The 21,659-nt window shown below is 34.7% G+C and overlaps 1 pseudogene; it reads right to left on the bottom strand.

The window, feature by feature from the left end:
- Nucleotides 1-845: 845 nt before the first annotated feature.
- Nucleotides 846-20,474, bottom strand: LOC124963250 (putative selection and upkeep of intraepithelial T-cells protein 1 homolog; annotated as a pseudogene).
- Nucleotides 20,475-21,659: the final 1,185 nt, after the last annotated feature.

Raw genomic sequence — 21,659 nt, 5'->3', positions numbered from 1 at the left:
TATTTGTATTCTTGGTGTAAAGGTTTTTGAGTTCTTTATGGATCCTGGAGTTTAGTGCTCTATCTGAAGTATGTGTGGCAAAGATTTTCTCTCATTCTGTAAGTTCTCTCTTCACATTGTTGATTATTTCTTTGCTGAGAAAAAGCTTATTTCCCCCATATCTTTGTCAGTTTTTCTTTATTTAGAATAATCTAGGCCTTGGGTTTCACATATATAGCTTTTACAATGTTGAGGTATATTCCTACTACCTCTAGTTTTTCCAGTGTTTTCAAAATGAATGAATGTTGCATTTTGTCAAATGTTTTTTTCTGCATATATTGAGATAATCATGTGATTCTTATCTTTAAGACTATTAATGTGTGAATTACATTTATTGATTTATGTATATTGAACCAACCTTGCATTTGTGGGAGGAAACCCATTTGATCATGGTACACTATCTTCTTAATATGTTTTTATCATAGATTGTTTTAACTCATAGTTACCCTAAGGTGGTAAGGAACCAGAAGTTAATTCCTCCACTCCTTATTTGGTGCCCCTTATTGTAATCTTCCATCTCTCCTCCCTCTTCCCAGTCTCTAGTGACCAATATTGCATTCTATTCTACAAGATGGACTTAATTTCCACAATTGAGTGAAAACATGTAGTATTTGTCTTTTTATGCCTGACTTAAGAATAGTTTTCTTTAATATTGATATACATTTACTTTTACTTTCAGAGAACTACTTATATCTTGTCAAGTAGATTATTGGTTATTTCTAACTCATCGTACTATATTTCCACATTTTTTGAGTTACATAATTTATACAAGAGCTGCAAATCAAATCTGAATACCCAAATGTATTTTAACCTTTGCATTGTAATTCAGACGTGGATATTTGCACAGTCATAATTATTTCCTTCTGAGGGGTTAGCATCCGTTTCTCTGTAGTCTCTCTATCCACAGTTCCAGATGAGATGCTTGATGTTCGTTTGGTCCCTTCACTTTGCAAGTGATCTGTAAGGAAAATTAAATTTACTCAAGATAGCAAATTCACATTTTACTAAAGGCAAATAGTTGAGATGAGAACATGTTTTGAAAACCTATTGACTTCCTCTAAAATACCAAAAATATATGTAAAAGCTATAAGAAAAAAACTTTTTTTTAAATAAATGGATTTTATTTTATAAAGCAGTTTTAGGTTTAGAGAAAGCTGAGTAGAAGAACAGAGACCATAAACCCACTTTCTACTCTCCCTCACCCTCGTATACAGTCTCCTCTTATGAACATTTAGCATTCTCTAGAATGTTTGTTATAATTGATGAGTCAAAGATGAATTATTATTATTAAGTCCACTGTTTGCATTAGAGAGAAAAAACTTTTATTTAGAAATGACTTAATTTGAATTCCTCAGCTTAAAATACCTGCCAGAAGGAAGTTTGCAAGGAATAAATGTATCCTAGAGAAGAGTCTGAATCAATTTGCATATTATTTCTTCATGACTGAAGTAAATATATACACTGTTTAAATTTTAGCCAACAGATCTTCTTCCTGTCTGCCTCTGTCTGTCTCCTTCTCTCTAAATTCTCATAACTCAGATAACAGTAAATTTCTGTATGTTGTGTTTTATATAGGAAAGACTATTGAAAAATAAAATTTGTTCTTATATCATAAGCCATATTAGAAGTTATTTAGGGTCTTTACATTTTTTCAATTTTTCTAACTGTGCTTTGCATTTTTTTAACTTATGAAACTCAGAAAAACTGTGAAAAATGAGATATATGGAATTGAAACAACCAATTTTCTCATCCAGTGAGAGGGTATAAAGTACAAAGAATGAAACTACTAAAACCAAAACAAAAATAAAAAAACAAACTTTAAAAAATAAAATTGATCTAATTATTGCAGATTTCTGTTCATTTATTTTAAAATTTTGCAGCTAAGGGAATTTAGTTGGCAGTCAGTTTTGATCACCTTCAATTTTGATGATACTATCATGAAGTTCTTGCTATGAAGCTCTATAATATTACCAATGTAATACCCATTAGTAGAGCCTAAATGGTGAGAAATACAATGATTTGGTCTTCTGAGTTTATTGCATGTGTAATCTCTAGTTTAGATGTATTGCCTTAAACTCTTCCCTCCACAGAATTCTGGGAAAAACAAAAAAGAAAAATTGGAAAAATATTTAAATGGATAAATCAACTCTATTATTGTTCCTAGTGGGATAGAGAGAAACAGCATCAATAAGTGGCTTTGCACCTTCATGTTGCTTAAGGGAATTTGTTTCAGTTCCTCTGGTCTCCTGCATTGTGACAGACATTAAAACTTCTCTTTGAGTCACCTATCCATTGGGTCAATAGGTAAATGTGACTTGAGGTGAAAAATATGGGCTGTAGGCTCCACACTACTTCCCTATATCATTAACCCATCCCCGTGAATGAAAATGATAATGACTAGGTTTGTTTTTCTTGTTGGAAAAAACATGTATAAGGAGTACAAATTTGTACTTTGCTAATACACACTTATCCCTGCATTTGTTTCATCTCAATGTGGTGTGTGTGTGTGTGTGTGTGTGTGTTTTGCAAAGTTGACAATGTAATGAGAGATCTGACCTCTGACCCACATCCTATGTGTGATCCTGTATGTCCTACCATAGGGAATAACAAAGGCTTTACTAGCAACTCTCATGGGGAAAAACTCTTAGCCCTTCACTAGGCTTAGCACACAGCCATGGCCTTGATGTTCCTGGAGGAAGTTGTAGTCAAGAAATCAGTTCCTCACCCTCAGGCAGTCATACTCATTGGCATACTCGATCCAGGAACCTCCTTTTAGAGGCCTCTTTATCGGGGTCCTCAGCTGAGACAAATTTCAATCATCTCTGCCAAGGCCTTGTATCTTGTGGAACATCTTCACCAAAACCTTTTTCTCCATTATTACTCAATGCATTTCCATTCCTAGCCTTTCCCTGTATACTCTTGTCCCTCTTCCTAATCCATAAAATGGCAAAAGCTTACTCAATGTTTATTTAAAAAAATGGCAAAAGCCCTTTGTAGTGAGACATTGCCTCAACTGTGCTACATGTCACCTGATTCTTACTCAAGTATTGTTCTATGAGGGAAATTGATCAGCAGCATGTTAATCAACTTTTCATCCCTGTAATCAAGATACCTGACAAGAACAGCTTAGAAGAAGAGATTATTTGGGGCTCATGGTTTCAGACATTGAGTCTATGGTGAGCCAACTCCACTGCTGTAGGTCCAAAGTGAGGCATAACATCATGGTGGAAAGGTGTGGCAGAGGAGAACTTCTCAGAAGATCAGAGAGAGAGAGAGAGAGAGAGAGAGAGAGATAGAGAGAGAGAGAGAGGAAGCCGGGAACAAGATATAGTCCTCAAGGGCACATGCCCAGTAACCTACCTCCTCCAGCCATGTCCACCTGCCTACAGTTACCACCAGTAGTGCAAATTATAAATCCATTGAATGGATTGATAAACTGATGAGGTCAGAGCCTTAATCACTGCCCCAAAGCCCCACCTCTGAACCTTGCTGTATCAGAGACCATGCTCCCAACATGAGCTTTTGGGGGCATTCCAGATCCAAACTATAATGAGTGGAAAGACAGTACTACATTTTTTTTGAACTCTTTCTTATGATGATGCAAGAAATGAATAAAGTCTTGACGCAGATTTTCATCTGACTTGTTCTAGTTGACTAATTCAACATTTGGCTGCTGAGCAGGTGACTTAAAGAAAGCCCAGAGTCTGGATGCAAAGTTGAAAATAGAAGACCATTCTTCTGTGTTCTAGGTTATGGGCCTTTACTTAAGCAAGAATATTTTCTCTGTATTGTGCATAATAACTCACCACAGATTTGTATTTTATTTGAGAGGAAAAGCTGAGTGTAATAAAGATATACTTTGATATATTCCATGTAAACATATTTTAATAGAACTCTTAAAGATTGTGGGATTTTGGTAGGACACAAGAATAAAGTATTAAAATTTTCCATTCTGAATTAATAGTTATATCTTTCCTTCCATTTTCATAAAGAAACTTTATTTGTGCAGTAGAGCCAGGGTTTTTTTTTATCTGAGTTACAGAACATTTCAAAGATATATGTCCTTTATGAATATAGGTTCAGAAATTCTTCTGGTCTTTCCCCTGTGGACACTTACATGGTTCTGAATGGGAAAATTATGATGTTAAATGTTCAATCTAACTTTGAGATCTAATGAGAAGAAATCATGTGAGTACACAGAAATTTCAGAGACTGTTTGGATGAAACAATGCTGGGCCTTCCACATTTACCTGGGAGAGTTGTAATAATTGTGTAATCAGATTGAGACTGTCAATTGATTTTTGACACACTGGTAGAACACTGGTAGGTTTAACCCTCAGGAACCTCAAGAAGGCCACAGTCTGCAAGTCCTTACATAGGACAGAGGTGTTCATTCCTTTCTCCAGTTATTAACACACAAGGATCAGACAGTCCACACTTTTGGATATCTAGCCATCAGTTGGAGGAACCATGCCTTATGAATTTCCCATTCCATTTACCTTTCATTCTGAAGTAAGTAATAGAAATGATCAGGGTGATGAAGACCATCAGCGCGCACAGGATCATCATTGTATCTTCCAGTCAGACAACATTCAATTCATAAAGTGGATCTGAAGCAGACACTGGGGAGAGATGAAAGACTTAGGAAGGATGCAGCTCAGAAAGGAGTTCTGGATTAAAGATTTATGATAGATTTACTTTTTTAGGTTACTATTATTCCATACTTTCTGAATTTTTATGAGAGTCAGGGATAAGGAAGTTGGGCTACATGGATGATCCTGGAGATGAGCATGTTTGGGTTAAAGCTGGAAGAGGTTAATACCTATTCTACTCAAGCACCATGGTAGTTGCTCTTGCTGGCCAGAATCTTAAGGATGGATGAGCACATTATGCCCTTATCTGCTTTATCTAGTGCCGAGAGCCCTGGAAAATTTGGGAGCTTATAAATGATATAGTGAAATAGACTACTCTTAGATGAGCAACATCTCTGAAATAGAAGAAATCTTAAAATCCCCAAAGTCATATTCATCTGGAGCAGAAATTTTCCTCAAAGTGTCTTTTCTAGGTGATTCTAGAATGAAAAATTCCACAGCTCATAATATAGGTAACTGTATTTTGTGATGGCAGCATCATCACCAACAATTAAGTGTCCTGTTTCATTATAGTATAGCTATGCCTATTAGAGATTACTTTCCTGCATCAAAAATATAGTTGTTATAGCACTTAGTAATATGATAATTTCTAAGAAAAACAAATTCATAATATGATCTTAAATATTCATGTGTGTGTATACACACACAGGTATTGAAAACAGAATCTAGAAAAGATGTTTTTATGCCCATGTTCATAGTGGCATTAAGAGCTAAAACATGAAGCAACCCAAGCATCCATCAGAGGATGAATGGATAAACAAAATGTCTTATATCAATACAAAGGCATAGTTCTGAACCTTAAAAGTGAAAGAAATTCTGCAATATGTTGCAACATGAATGAACTTTGGGGACATTATGTTAAGTGAAATATGCCCATCACAAAATGACAAATATGATTCTACATATGTGAGATACTTAGCATAATCAAAACCCTAAGAGAGAAAATAGAGTGGTAGTTGTAAGGGACTGGAGGTTAAGCTAGGGACTTATTGTTTGATGAATAAAGAATTTAAGTTTGGGAAGGTAAAAAGCTTTTTTGGAATGGATGATGGTGATGGTTTTATAACAATGTGAATGTACTTGATGTCACTGAATGGTAGAGTTAAAGATGGTTAAAATATTAAAGACTATGTTACACATATTTTACCACAATAAAAATAAAATTTTCTGGTTTTCAAGGGACATTTTTATGAAAATGAAAATGCAAGCTAGAGTGGGAGGAAAGATTTGTAAAAATATATAAGGATAAAGAATTTGAATCTAGGATATATTATTTCCTATTTTTCACAGGACATCTATGACTAAGCGTATATACCTTTTTACATTATGTGCATTTCTTTTCATAGAAGAAATGGCTTTAGGTAGCAGCTAAGCATCCCACAACCCTATGGCTGGTAGGTGTGCATGTGTTCTTGGAGCAGCCTGTACAGCTCCACAGGAGCCAGGATGGGCAAAAATAATTCTGTACTTCAAATATAAGGGGTGTTTTCTGTTAACTTTTGCTGCTTCTGATTACAGGAGATACATGGGTGGTCATCATTGTTACATCTCTCCTTCTTATTGCATGCATCTTTCTCTTCAACTGAGGAGACATCCAAGGGGCTTATCCACCCCCTTTGTTTTTCTATTTTTTTCATTATCCATAGCTTCAATGCAACCCTTATCAAAACTCAGTGGCATTTGTTGCAGAAACAGAAAAGGCCATCCTAAAACTCAAATGGAATCTCAAGGAACTCCAAATAGTCAAGTAATTAAAAAAAAGATATACAAAGCTGGAGGACTCACTGCCTGACTTTGAAACCTACTACAGGGCTACAATGCTTAAAACAGTGTGGAAATGGCATAAAGACATGTACATAGACCAACAGAATAGAACAGTATCTATCCTCTCAGATACGAAAATGGTTTTAGACAAGAGTGCCAATAACATTCAATTGGGAAGGTACACTTTTTCAATAAGTGGTGCTGAGACTACGGACTCTCCACATGTAAGAGAATGAAGTTGGGTCTTTACCAAACATCATATTCAAAGATTACCCCTAAATGGATTAAAATAATAAATGTAAAATCTGATATTGTATAACTCTTAGAGGGAAACAGAGCAAAGACTTATTGACATTGGATTTGGCAATGGGTTCTTGGATATGGTCACAAAGGCACAAAAAACAAAAGAAGTAGTAGACAAACAGGACTGCATGAAAAATTTTAAAAATTGTTCTTAAAAGGCACCATAAATAGAATGGAAAAGCAGCCTAAGGAATAAGAGAAAATATGTGTAAACCTTATATTTGATTAAGATTAATACCTGGAGTATGTAGTGAAGTATATAGTTGAAACTCCACAACAAAAACCAAAAAATAGTATTCAAAATTGGGCAAATGACTTGAATAAATATATCCTCATCTCACAAAAACAGAAGGAAGACCAATAGAATAGCGAAAGGGGACAAAGAGAGAAGGAGGAGGGGTTGGCATGTGGAAGTACTGGGGAATGAAATCCACTGCGTTATACTATGTCTATGTATGACTACCACATGAATCATATATACACACACACATATGTGTGCACTAATATACATGAATAGCACTAATTAAAATAACAATAACAACAATATTAGAAGAATAAGTGGACTAAGCAGATCAGGGTAGGGAAGGGAAATTCCTAGGCAATGAGATTGATCAGATCATGTTATGTGCATGTATGATTGTGACATAAAGAACACCACCATTATGTAAAACTATAGTGCGCCAATGAAAATTATCCAAAAAAGATATACTAATGGTTAATAAGCACATGAGAAGATGCACAACACCATAAATCATTAAGAAAATAAAAGTCAAAACTAAAATAAGCCAGGCACAGTTGGCACATGCCTGTAATCCCAGCAGCTCTGGAAGCAGGAAGGATTGCAAGTTCAAGGCCAGTCTTGACAACTTAGTGAGGCCCTAAGCAATTTAGCAAGATCCTGACTCTAAATTAAAAATAAATAAATAAAAAGGGCGGGGATGTGTGTTAGTGTTTAATGGTGAACCCCTGGGTTAAACCCCTGGTACGAAAAAAAGAAAAAAGGAAAAAAAAAAAAGAAAGAAAAGGAGAAGTGATGGTGATCACATGAAGAAAAAGGAGTTCTGTGCATTATTTGTGAGAAGGGAAAATGGTGCAGATGCTGTAGAAAACAGTGTGACTGTCCTTCAAAAAGTTAAAGATTGAGTCATAATATGATCCAGAAGTTCCATTTTATGTGTATACCTGAAAGAATCAAAAGCATGTTCTTGAAGAGGTATTTGTACACCTGCATTCACAGCAACATTATGCATAATAATATGCTGGTGTAAATAGGCACTTAGACTCTTTAGCCCTGTGTTTCAACAACTGTAATATATGTTCTATGGAAAAAAATGAAAAATAATATAAAAAGGAAGAGATACTTAGTAGTAGTTCTCTTGTGAAAAATGAAATATTATATTCTAGATTGTAGCCATTTTTCAGTATATGTATTTTACAAATCTTTTCTCCCATTGTATGTCTTGCCTTTTGATTTTCAAAATAACATCTCTTGAAAAGCAGCATTATTTATTTTTATTGTAGTAAAATATACATAACATAAATTTTACCTTTGTAACAATTTTAACTCCATATTTCAGATATATTAAGTGCATTCATATTGTTTTGCAGCCATCACCACCATCCATCTCCGGAACTTTTTTATCTTCCCAAACTGAAATTCTGCATTCATCAAACCATAATTCCCCATCTTCCCCTTCATTCAGTCCTTAGCAACCACCACTCTATTTGCTGTCCGCATGTTTTTGATTACTGTAAGTGCCTCAGACAAGCGAAATCAAATAGTACTTGCCTTTTTATGACCAGTTTATTTCATTGAGCATAATGTCCTCCACATTCATTCATGTTGTAAGCTGAACATACTGAAACATATTGCAGCATTTTTGCTTTCACCTTAGTTTGGCTTAAGGCCATTTGTGTCTTAATTTCACTGGAGAAAATTAATTTAAAATAGTTCTCTGAAGAATTCAGTCCTACTTTATCACTTCTGCATTGTGATTTTGGCTACAACTCTTACTTACTATTAAAAATTACTTTATCTCACTGATCATTGCCTTGCATATACAATTTCCATGGAGACTGCAAAGGTAATATGAATGACATGTTTCAAATGTTGGCTTCAACTGTTCCAAGACTTGCATAACTATCATATTAATTTCACTCTCAAAGAGAGTCAAAGAGGAGAAGGATCAGTTTCAGGTGTTCATGCTTACCTTGACATTAAGCAAAATTGTTATGTAGTATGTAGTATGATTTGGAGAAGGCCTTTTGCTTTGCAATAACATCTGAAAGAAATCTGTAATCTAAAACCTTAAGATATAGTGAAATACTACTTCTTTTAGGTAAAAAGTATAGAAAGAATTAGAGTAACAGGAGAAATGATGATAGCTTGAGGAAAAAATAAGACTATTTAATTGAAGAAATTCTTTATGTAGGAGCAGAAGCCTCAACAATTTGTATTGTATCATTAAGTGTGTAAAATAATGAGGTTAGAAGCAAAACTCCAAGGGTACAAGAGTCTATTGATTCTATAGTTAAAACAAGTATCAACCCTATTTGGCTAAGTGTCTTAACAGTGACTGGGCATTCAGGAAAGGAAATAATTACAAAAAGTTGCCACCTTCTTAATCCCACATACCTCTGTGATGCACACACAAACAAATACTGAGTATGATGTTTACAACCACTGAAGAAATGATGATAACTGTGACCACTAAAAAAGGAGAATTCCTGCTGGAGCATCTACCTGAAGAAAAAGAAATGTTAATAATCACTGGCTATTGGTGGGGAAGCACTGCAGATTTGGAAAACAAAAGCTATATTTTGATACCATCTCCAGGTTTCCATTTAAAACAGGACTAAGATAGGATTGAAAATCAGAGAGCTGCTGATTAAAGGAACAAGAAGCAGAGCTGTTTTTAGGATGGGACAAGTTTGGAGCTGAGGCTATCAGGCCTGGAAGAAAGCAACTCATTTTTACTCCACCTAACCCATCAACTAATGGACCTCTTTAGAGAGGAGGTGACGAAGTTATGGTCATTATCACTTTATCATTCTTTCTGAAAGAGGTTGGGAGGAGGATAGCTCTGGAGACCTCTGAATTGCCTAAGAGGCCATAAGATATCTAGGTACAAGAATATCATGAGTAAGAGGGTCTTCAGACAACATAATACTTAACATGTTATTTAGTACATACCATGGTAGTGTCATTCAGTTACCTCTTCTCTCCCTGAAATTATTTAATGCTGTGAGGGTTTACTACCATGGTTGTGCCCATTCCTCTGCTAGAGAGTTAAAGGAGCAGTTTAACTCAGGGATTAAAACAAAAGCTATAAGTGTCCATGTGGCTTATATTCAATCTCATTTTCCACCATGTCAGTTCTGTAATTTCAACTGCAATACTTAACTTTGAAAGGCCCAATTTTCATTAATGATGATAGCAATAATATTTAGCTCAAAATTCATTATAAAGGCTAAATACCTTAATAATTGTAAAGTGCTTGGAATAGGGTTTCTCAGTAGTAAAAACTCAATAAATTGCTTTTGTCTTACGATGATAATTGCTACTATAGAATTAACTCTGCCCCCTTGAAAGTGTTCTATTCCAAGAGATTCAAAAACGCTTTCTAGATAAAGATGAATAAAATGTTAGGAGCTCAAACTTATGCCAGTGAGGAAAAGTTAAATGACTACAGGAAATCTGTTTGGTAAAGGTCAGTTTAGAAAGATCTTTGAGTACAATCTCTGCAGAGTTATCTGGAGCATAACTCTCAGAAGACTCAATAAAATATAAGATATACAGAGGCAGATATTTGATAAAAAGGAAGTGCATTAAAATGTGTAATGAAGCAGAAGAATAATAAAAAAAAATTCTTAAAAGTTGAATACTATCAATAAACAACAAGCTAAAAGGGTTTTGTGCAATAGCAACTGGCAGGAGTTAAAGTTGTCAATTTGTGGCTTTCTATTGTGTGGATTCTCCCCAAACCCCATAGTTACAGTGGTGGAAAATGTCACTTATTTGAATCAAATAAGTTCACTCCAAAACAGCAGGTAAAAACATAAAGAGAAAATTTGGGAAGTTGGGAGAAATGCAGAAGAACTGAGCATAAACACTTAAATAAACAAATTTATTTAAATGAGTAAATAAATTAATAAAAGAATTGGGAAGATAAAAGCCCAAATCAAATGTCAAGCCATAGGAGGAATAACCAAGGGGAAACCTAAAGTCCCCAATCTAGACATCTACTCAAATATCAAAAGCAAAACCCTAGAATAAAAAAGAAATACACACATAAAAGAGAAAAGGGAATCCACCTCAACTGATGCAAAAGTCTGGAACCTCAGAAAACATGAGGAAACAAACAAGTTCCCCCATCAAAATTTGCAACCCCCACAAAAAATGGAAGTAGAGGAAATTCCAGAGAAAGATTATAAAATCCTGATTATCAAAATGTTCAATGAGCTAAGATTTAAGGAATGAATTAAGAGAGCGAATATAATAAATAAAGATCATTTCAATAAAGAAATAGAGATATTAAAAAGAAACCGGTGAGAACTTCTGGAACTCAGAGACAATGAATCAAATTAAAAATTCACTTGAAAGCACCACTAATAGGTTGGATTGTGTGAAAAACAGAGCTTCAGCCCTTGAGGACCAAACCTCAAGACTTGAAGACAAGATACATGAATTTGAGTACACAGAATACTATAAAGGAAAAATAATAAAATGTGATCAAAATATATAAGAACCTTGGAAAACATCAAGGGGTCAAACCTGAGAATCACTGGGATAGAAGAAGACATGGAGGTATAAGCTAAAGGCATTAAGTACATTTTCAATTAGATAGTCAGAGAAAACTTTCCCCACATCAGAAAAGAGTTAGACATGCACACACAGGAGGCACGCAGGATTCCATATAGACCTAAACCAAAGAGAAGTTCTCTAAGACACATCATAATCCAAAATGCCTAACACAGAAAATAAGGAAAGAATAATAAAAGCACAAGAGACAAACATCGGGTCACATTTAGAGGCAAACTAATAAAGTTCACTACAGACTTTTCAACTCAGACTCTAAAACAATGGAGGGCATGTAACAATATATTTCAAACTCTGGAAAGAAAACAATTGCCCACCAAGATTGATGCACCCAGCAAAGCTCTCTTTCATATTTGATGGGAAATTACAAACATTCCACGACAAAGATAAACTAAAAGAATACGTAACATCTAAGCCAGCACTACAAAGAATATGCAAAGATAAACTGCACACAGAGGAACCTAAAAACAAATCCCAAAACTCCCACAAAAATGAAGATCAATAGAAAAACCAATAATCTAAATAAGATCCAAGGCAATTAAATATAACAAACAAATAAATAAATGAAAATGGTAGTAAGCCACAAGCATATATCTATAATAACTTTGAATATAAATGATCTCAACTTGTGCATTAAAAGAAATATATTATCAGAATGGATCAGAAAACAAGATCAAACAATATACCGTTTGCAAGAGCCTCATCTCATAGGTAAGATACTCACAGACTGAAGAAAAAGATGGAAAAAAATTATTCCATACAAAAGAGTCCAAAAACAAGCTGGAGTAGTCATTCTCATAGCTGACAAATCTGATTTCAAACAAAAATTAATCAGAGGAGACAAAGAGGGCCTTTAAATCCTGATAAAGGGAACAATCCAATAAAAAGAAATAATGATAATTAGTATATATGCCCCAAATATCAAATCACTCAATTACATTAAAAAATACTCTTTGACATCAAATCCCAGATAGACTCCAATAAAATAATACTGGGAGATTTCATTATATGCTTATCACCAACATAAAAAATAATAAAAAGATAATCAAAACACAAAAATCAATAAAGATATATCCAGCCTAAATATTATCAAAAATCAAATGGACCTAATAGGCATCTACAGAATATTTCACTCCAAAACAGCTGAATTTACTTTCTTCTCATCAGTTTATGGAACCTTTTTCAAAATAGATCACATTCTAGGTCACAATGTAAGTCTTAGAATATATTAAAAAATTGGATATAATCCTATGCATCATATTGTATCATCATGGAATGAAACTATAACTCATCAGCAAGAAAAATAACAGAAATTACACAAACACATGGAAATTAACAATACTCTTTTAAATGAAGAATGGATCAAATAAGAAATAAGATGAAATCAAGAAATTCTTAGAAACCAATAAAAAAAGGATACAGCATTTCAAAATCTCTTGGACAGTATGAAAGCAGTACTAAGAGGAAAATCTATTATGTTGAGTACCTACATTAAAACAAAAAATAGATCCCGAATAAACTTATGATCCACCTCAAGCCCTTACTGAAAGAAGGAAAGAAATATTAAGATCACATCAGAACTAAAGAAATTGAGAATAAAAAACAATACACAGGATCAACAGAGAAAAGAGTTGGTTCTTTGAAAAAATAAAAAGGATTGATATACCCTTATCCAAAATAACCAAGAGAGGGGACCCAATTCAAAAAAATTAGGTATGAAAAAGGATATATCATCACAGTCCAGAGTATCATTAGAAACTACCTTTAAAACATACTCCAATAAAGTGCAAAACCTAGAAGACATTGACAAATTACTAGACACAGATGACCTGCCCAAATTGAACCAGGAAGATACAGAAAGCATAAACAGACCAATATAAAGTAGTGAAATTGAAACAGCAAATAAAAGCCTACAAACAAAGAAAAGCCCATGGCCAGATAGATTTTCAGATGAGTTATACCATATATTTAAAGAAGAACTAACACCAGTCTTCCTCAAATTATTCCATTAAATTGAAAGAGAGGGAACACTCCCAAATATATTCTGTGAAGCTAGTATAATCCAGACAACAAAACCAGACAAAATCACATTCACATCTAGGAAAGAAAATTATAGATCAATATCCCTGAAGAATATAGATGCAAAAATTCTAAAAAAATGTTAGCAAACCATGTTCAAATATATATTAAGAAGATAATACACCATGATAAAGTGGTCTTCATTCAAGGGATGCAAGGTTGATTCAACAGGCACAAATCAATAAATGTAATTCATTTTTTGAAGAGAATTAAGAACAAGAATTTTATGATCATCTCAACAGATGCAGAAAAGGCCTTTGGTAAAATATAACAACCATTTATTGTCAAAAGCACTGGAGAAACTAGTAATAGAAGGAACGTACCTCAATATTATAAAGGCATTATTTGACAAACCCAAAGTCAACATCATAGTAAATGGAGAAAAACTAAAATTTTTCTCTCCAAAAATAGGATCAAGCACAAGAAGTAAATCAAGAATAAATAAATTGGATGATCTCCAAATAATAGTCTTCTTCACAGTAAAGAAAACAAAATCATGAAGAGAGAGCCTACAGAATGGGCGAAAATCTTTTCTGCCTGCACCTCAGATAGAGCACTAATTTTCTCGACATATAAGGAATTCAATAAACTTAACATCAAAAAATAATCAATAAATGGGCAAAGGAATGAGCAATCAGGTCACAGAAGAAGAAATACAAATGGCCAAAAAAATATGAAAAAAAATGTTAAACATCTTTAGCAATCAGGGGAATGCAAATCAAAACTACACTAGATTTCATCTCACCTAGTCAGAATGGCAATTATCAGGAATATAAACAATAATAAATGCTGGTGGGGATTTGGGAGAATAAGTACATTCAAATGTTGATGCTAAGAATGAAAATTAGTATAACCACTATGGAAAGCAATGTGGAGACTCCTCAAAAAACTAGGTATTGAGCTACCATATGACCCAGCTACCCTACTCCTTGGAATATACCTGAAAGAACTAAAATCAGCACTATAGTGATACAGGCACTTCAATGTTTATAGCAGCACATTTCACTAAACTATGGAATCAAACCAGATGGCCACCAGTAGATGACTGTATCAAAAAAATGTGGTAGATATTCATGATGGAATTTTACTCAATCATAAACAATGGCATTGCTGGAAAATGGATGAAAATGGAATACATCATGCTAAGTGAAATAGGGCAGACTCAGAAAAATCAAGAACCAAATGTTTTATATCATATATGGAAGCTAAAACAAAACATGGAAAGAAGATGGCAGGGAGGAGATTGGATATCATAAAGATATAAGGTAGATCAGTGGAGTAGAAGAAGGAGAATGTGAAGCAGGGAGGAAAGAAGGGAAAGGGTTGGAAATATGTAATGAATTAAAAAAAATAATATTATATACACATATAATGTACACAAAAGATTTTTACCTGTATGTATATGTAAAAAATACCGAACAAAATAAATAAACATTGGAGTGAAAAGAAGATTAATAGAAGAAAGGAGAGAAAATAGGGGGAAGAATGAAGGAAGGGAAAGGGAGCAGGAAATGGGGTTTTAAATTTCTTGAAAGTACAATTTTGTCAATATGAACCCAAATAGTATGTATAATTATAATGCTCTAATAAAAATAAGAAGCTCAGGTTTTCAGATAAATAGCACTAAAAGCAGCTCCAGCAGCAAGAGAAAAAATAACTAGGAGAAAGGAATGAGTGCAGGACAAATGTATAACTGATCATCCAAGAATTTAGAATGTACTGAGCAGGCAGACTTGGGAATTAAAGGTCATGCATCTTTAGTTCTCTACCTTTCTCCAATTTTGCATCTCATACTCTTCAAAGCCACTTACCTTGTTGTAGTTGTTTGAAATATAGTTCAAAATAGGGATACACGATAGAGGATATCAGCACAATCAGAGTTGTAATCAGAATTGTTAACCAAATTATCTTCTGTAAAAACATCTTCTGCCCTAATAGAAATGGAGATTTAACAGAAATGGACAGTTAACTGAAATGGAAAGTAACTGATCTTACCTCTTAGGAAACTTGGAGTGCTGGACCCACCCAATTAAAAATGATGATTCATCCAAAATCCATTGCCATTTAGGATACCATCACCCTGGATTATTAGATCCAAGTCAGTTTGGAGAGGTATTTATGACTGGTGTGTGAAAAGTAGGAACAGGTCTAGAGTGAGGCTGAGACAGGTGTGAATTAAGGTGAGGTGACACAAAGATGAGTGCCGGAAACTATTTCTCCCCATCCCTCTGTCTCATGAGATCTCTGAGTACAAGGAAGAGGCAGCACTCAGTTATTCCTCCTACCTCCCCACCCAAGACTCGGAGGCAAGTTTTCAGAGACCATGATAAGGTCAGTCCCAACTCAATCCTTCAGTACTCTTGTCTAAACTATGTGTGCAGCCCTGATTTCTCCAATGTACACTTTGGATATGGTATTACTCTTCTAGAATACATTCAAAGACACAGTTTATGTAAAATTTCTTCCTCTCCTATTCATCAGAACAAACATCTGGTTTGACCTACTGGCTTGTGCATATGGGACATGACACCTGTTAGTTTGTCTGGCAATCTGATATCTTTCTTCCTAAAGGAAAAAATCCTATCTGATCTAGAACATGCCTTTATGTCCTGCAATGCTATATGAGGAAATGAATCCAATAGGCTGCTCTAGAGTCAGTTAAGAATCCTGCTATGCCATTTTGAATGTTTGATATGGCATAACTTTGTTTTGAGCTGGTGCTTTTCATGCATGTGATTCACAGGGCTAAGATCCCTATGGCTCTGGAACTAATCCTATACCCATATAGGCCCCTTCCCCCAACTGCAACCCAATGAGGTCAAAACAGACTTGCCTAATCACTAGTCATACAGGAACAAAGTCCCAAGTAAGATTACATTTATGATGTTTTTTTTTTTCATGAATGTTGACTCTTTCCAAGTATTCTGATATTCAGTGAATGGAACATAAAATCTCTCTGAGAAGTCTGTATTTCCTAGAACCCCAAAATTTGTGTTAATTATAATTCTTTCTTTAAACATAAGTTTTTAAAAACTACATGTCTGTTTATAGAAAGTGCTAACTCAGAAAATATGTCCCTTAATATTTACTGAAGTTGCAGGTAAATTAAGTATTTTCCTTTCCATATTTGCCATGAACTTTGGGGGTGGAGGGTGGGTGGGTTGGGTTTTTTTTTTTTTCCCTTCTATAACAGTTTGCTTTCCTGTTTCTAACAGTTATAATATGACGCTTATTTTTTGAAGATCAAACAAGAAAGCAAATGCAACCATATTTTGAGCACAGTAAATTGCTAAACTGTTAAGGCAATCATTCCTAATATGCTTCCCAGCTTCTAGTTCCAACATTAATTTTATGAACATATACAAACATTAATACATATATACTTATTTGGTAGTATGTGAGGTACTTCTTTGGTTTTATTTCAGTCATTTTAGTATCATTTATTATTTAACTATTATGTGCCATGCAATACTTGAAACAATTAGTGTGTCTCAGCTTATAAAACCAACAAAGATCCATATCTTTATGTTTTGAAGAGGGAAATAGATAAGAGACTGTAAGTATAACAATTAAGCTGTGTAGTGGGTTAAAACTTAATGATACTAAAAATGAAAAGTTAAAGATGTGTGAGGAGACAGGGGACCCCAGGTGGAGGGAGCAGCTGGCATTTTTTCAGGTTGGTTGTCAAAGCAGTCCTTATTGAGAAAGTGAGAGCTTAGCACAGACTTGAAGGAGATAAGGGGAGTTAGTGGAACTCACAGCATTCTAGGTAAAGAGAACAACTGGAGCAAAGACCCAAAGGCTGGAGCTCATCTGCCTGGATGGGGACAGCAAGGAATCTGTGAGTGACTAGAGTGGACAAAGGAGAACACAGGAGATGAGGTCAGATAGGTAATGGGAACACAGACAATACAGGACATAGTGGGGCATTTTAATCTAAATAAAATGGGAAATAGTTGCAGGGTTTGAAGAGGGTGATGTTTTATATCTCATGTTTGAGATGGGTCTGGAGATGTGGTGAGGTGGTGAGAAGTACTGAGACTCTCAATGTATTTTAGAGGTAGATCTAGCATTATTTCTTGACAGATGTTATACAGAATATGAGAAAAAAATCATAGTCAAGATTGAGTTTAAGGATTTTGTTCTGAGAGACTGAAACTATGAAGTGTGATTGGGAAGACAATAACTAAATCAGGAGTTTTGTTTTTTATATACTTAGCTTCAGATACTTACTAGATTCCTATGTTGAAATGCTGAGTTAGAGATGAGAACAGAGTGGGAGAGAGGTCTGGCCAGGAGATAAAATTAGAGAAGCCATCATCGTATTGATGGTATTTAAAGACATGAGGCGGAAAGGACTTGTAAGAGAATGAAGGTTCGAAAACTATTGGGAATTCCAACATCAATAAAACAGTGAAAAAATGAATGAAGCAAAGAGAATAAGAAAGAAAACAAACAAGATGATGAATGAATCCAAGAGAAACTAATGTCTTGAAACCAAGTGAAGAAAGCAATTGAATTTTTCTATTTTGTGAAAGCATGTGACAATGGCTATCATTTGAAGAACAAATGAACAGACTCACCTGATAACATGATGCTTGTCCTTTCCTCTTGGTCAGTTAGAGGGTTTCTAGGTGGCAAGTGACATTCCCAGGGTGGGTATCACTGAGAAGAAGGGTCATCTTCATGTTGAACAATTTGTCTCTATTCTGTGAGTGAGATTTTGATGCAGGTGGGAGGATCCCTCCCCTGCTATCTCTCCATTCCATTTGAGGCTGTGGGAACCAACCTCCTGAATGACATTCCACTCTAAGACCTTGAATCAAGAAGGACGCACTAGAATCCGTGTGTCTGAGCTTGTAGCTGGTTGGATACAAAGGAGGAAAACAGTATTTTTTAGGTGAAGGGGAGAAGATACAGAACAGAGAAATTGAAGCTGTCCCCCTCAGTTCAATACCAGTGTCTTTTCATATATTGTTAGTCAGAATTCTATGGGACTCTGATTACCTTAAGATGCTAATTAAAATAGAAAGAGTATAAGCCAGGTAGAAAGGTTATGATATAGTGAATATCTTGTCCTAAATAAATCAGGTGACGAAATGTCTGTTTGTTTAATTTATTTAGTCATTCATTCAAAAATATTTATTGGTTATTTATTAAATCTTAGAGGCTTACATAATTCCTTGGAGCATAATAATAGATAAAAATCAATCAAGGTTCTAGAACTCATAGATATTATAACTTAATGTCTTTTCTTCTGTTTCATAACTAGTCACTTTTGAGTCAACATAAGTGATAAATATTTGATATTATTAACCCGTTTGTAACTTAAATTGAAACTTCATATGTTCTTTGTATACAATAGGTATTTTCATATAATACATTTTGCATAGTTAATATACTGATATGATCAAAATACAATACATATTACTTTGGAGAAAATAAAGTTTTGAAAAATTTTAAGACATTACACAGGGCATAAAACTTGTCTAATGTGTGGGTAAAGAAAAAATGAGTAGAGAATTTGAAGTGTAACCCCAAAGTTGGTCTGTTTAATACAATTTTCTGCAAGAATAGAAACAGTCTATATCTGTGCTAATAAGTAGCTATGTGCTACAGGAGATTGTTAAGTACCTGAAATAGGATCAGTGAGATTTCGGAACTGAATGTTTAATTTTATTTTTAAATTTTAATCAATATAAATTGATGCAAACTAATATAATTTAAATGGCCACATCTAGACTACAGAGTTGGGTGTCATAATGTCTGCTAAGGGTGTTAATATAGTGTGTTTGGAGCCCTACGTTTGAGTGCTCACATTTTTGAAATCCTTCAGTTTGCTTGAAATTCTCCATCTTCCCTGCATTTCCCTTTCATTCAGAATATTTCAAAGGTGAGGAACTTGACTTAAATGCTGTATATTTGCATATTCCATTTATATGGCATATATAACTGAGGACACTGGAGATCGTGGATAAAGACCTTCTGAACTGGATTTAGGAAAATTAATCTGGCACTCAGTAGTCAATGAATTGAGTCAGGGAGAAGTGAGAATAAGAATTACCATCAAGGAGGCTATTGTAAAGATACAGGTTGCTTCTAAAATCACATTTTTAGTAGTCCTCGAAAAAATAATTGAAAAGGAAACAACAAATCCTAAAAGGAATCTGTTGATCTTTTAGAAACCTAATAACGTATGTAAGCATAAAAAGGAGGTATTTAATAATTGAGTTGTCTGAATAGAAAAAATTTTCATTCTTGATCCTCCACTCTTTCTGGTTCAAATTGTACAAATGTACAATCTGAACTTGCTAATAAACCATGTAGTAAGGAAATAAACCATGAAATAAGGAAACACTGAGGGTTTTTCTAATACTCACCTCAGATGGGTTGAGAATTCACAGATGCATAGAAACCTCAGAGGGACCCATCTCACCTGTGACCTTCACTTCTGTGATGTCCTCTTCAGAGACGAAGCAGTGGTACTGCCCATCGTCATCAACACTGACCTTAAAGATCCTGAGGGTCACTTCACCTTCTCCAATCGCATCTTTCAGGAGTTCTGTCCGCTCCACATACCTGGAGGTAGTTTCTCCATAGAGGTCCTTTCCCTCCTTGTACAGGTAAATGGGTTGTGTGTAGCGGTTGCAGAACCAGCGGATCTCCATGTGTTGCGCACTCTGTGGTGGAGACAACTGGCAACTGAGCTCAACTTGTCCACCAAAGGGGGCCAAGATTGGCCCCTTTAAGGCTTTCACCATGAATTGTTCTGGGAAGGGAAACAACACACACACACACACACACACACACACACACATTATTACTAAGGGTAATTTCTTTGCCCTGAAGACATCTTAATTTCACACTAGACTGGATAGAAGTTCATCAAATTGTTTACCTTAGGAAATATGAAAATGTTTCCATGCTGCTAAAGTTTGTATTTTTTGTTAAGAAAAAGTCTAATAACTGTTTCTTCTTTCATTCTATTACTTCATCTATTTTAAACCTTTTTCTCAGATTTCTTTGAATATTTCCTGCACTTTAACGATAATAAATCTGTGTATGAATATATTATTGTTTTCTGGTTAATCTTCATGAGGCTTCTTGAATTGGATAATTCTTGTCTTTAAATTCTGAAAAATTAAAGTTTTGAAAAATTTTAAGACATTACCTGGGACATTGCATTTAATTTTATTTCTCTTATTCTCTATATTCTTTTACAATGGAATGCTCTCAACTGTTTTGGGAATTACCAAAGACTTCCTAAAGTACTACCACCTGCTCCTCCATGTGTCCTTGGTAAGACATTTCATTTTTTGTCTTCCCTTTTTGATGCAACTTGGCTACAACACATGTTCTTTCAGACTAGAAACTCAGAAACTCTCAAAGTTGATATTTCATCCCTGACTGGAATGAAATGTTGAAACAGGGGAACTTTTAGACTTTCTTTTTGGTCCTCTTTACCACTCATTGAAGGGAGAATGAAAATAGTTGTTCTCTTGGTACTCTCTACTTCCCCTACCTAATGCCCATCTTACCTCTCTCAATCCCTTCTATTATATTGCCACTTAGTCAAGATGGCCAAGTCAATTTAGATTTTTCTCACCCTTTGGGGGTTAAACAGTCTCAAGTACCAATGTGTGAAAGATCAATTCATATTTATATTTTATCATATTTATATTTTAATATAAATATATCAATTTATATTTTAAATATCAAAAATTATTTTGTGTATGGAAAGGAGTGCTACATTAGGTATTGATTGTTTAATCCCAAATTATTACATGCTTATATAATGATTTTTGTTGTTGTTGTTGTTATCAGCGATAACCACTTAACCACTGAGCTACATCCTCAGTCCTTTTCATTTTTTATATTGAGACAGAGTCTCACTAAGTTGCTTAGAGCCTCACTAAGTTGCTGAGGCTGGCTTCGAACTTACCATCCTCCTGCCTCAACCTCCCAAGGTGCTGGGATTACAGGTGTGTGCCACTGCGCCCAGC

This window comes from Sciurus carolinensis, chromosome 1 (assembly GCF_902686445.1).
Source record: "Sciurus carolinensis chromosome 1, mSciCar1.2, whole genome shotgun sequence".
Lineage (NCBI taxonomy): Eukaryota > Metazoa > Chordata > Mammalia > Rodentia > Sciuridae > Sciurus > Sciurus carolinensis.
Note: the sequence above shows the minus strand (reverse complement) of the source record. Positions and strands in the feature narration are given on the sequence as shown.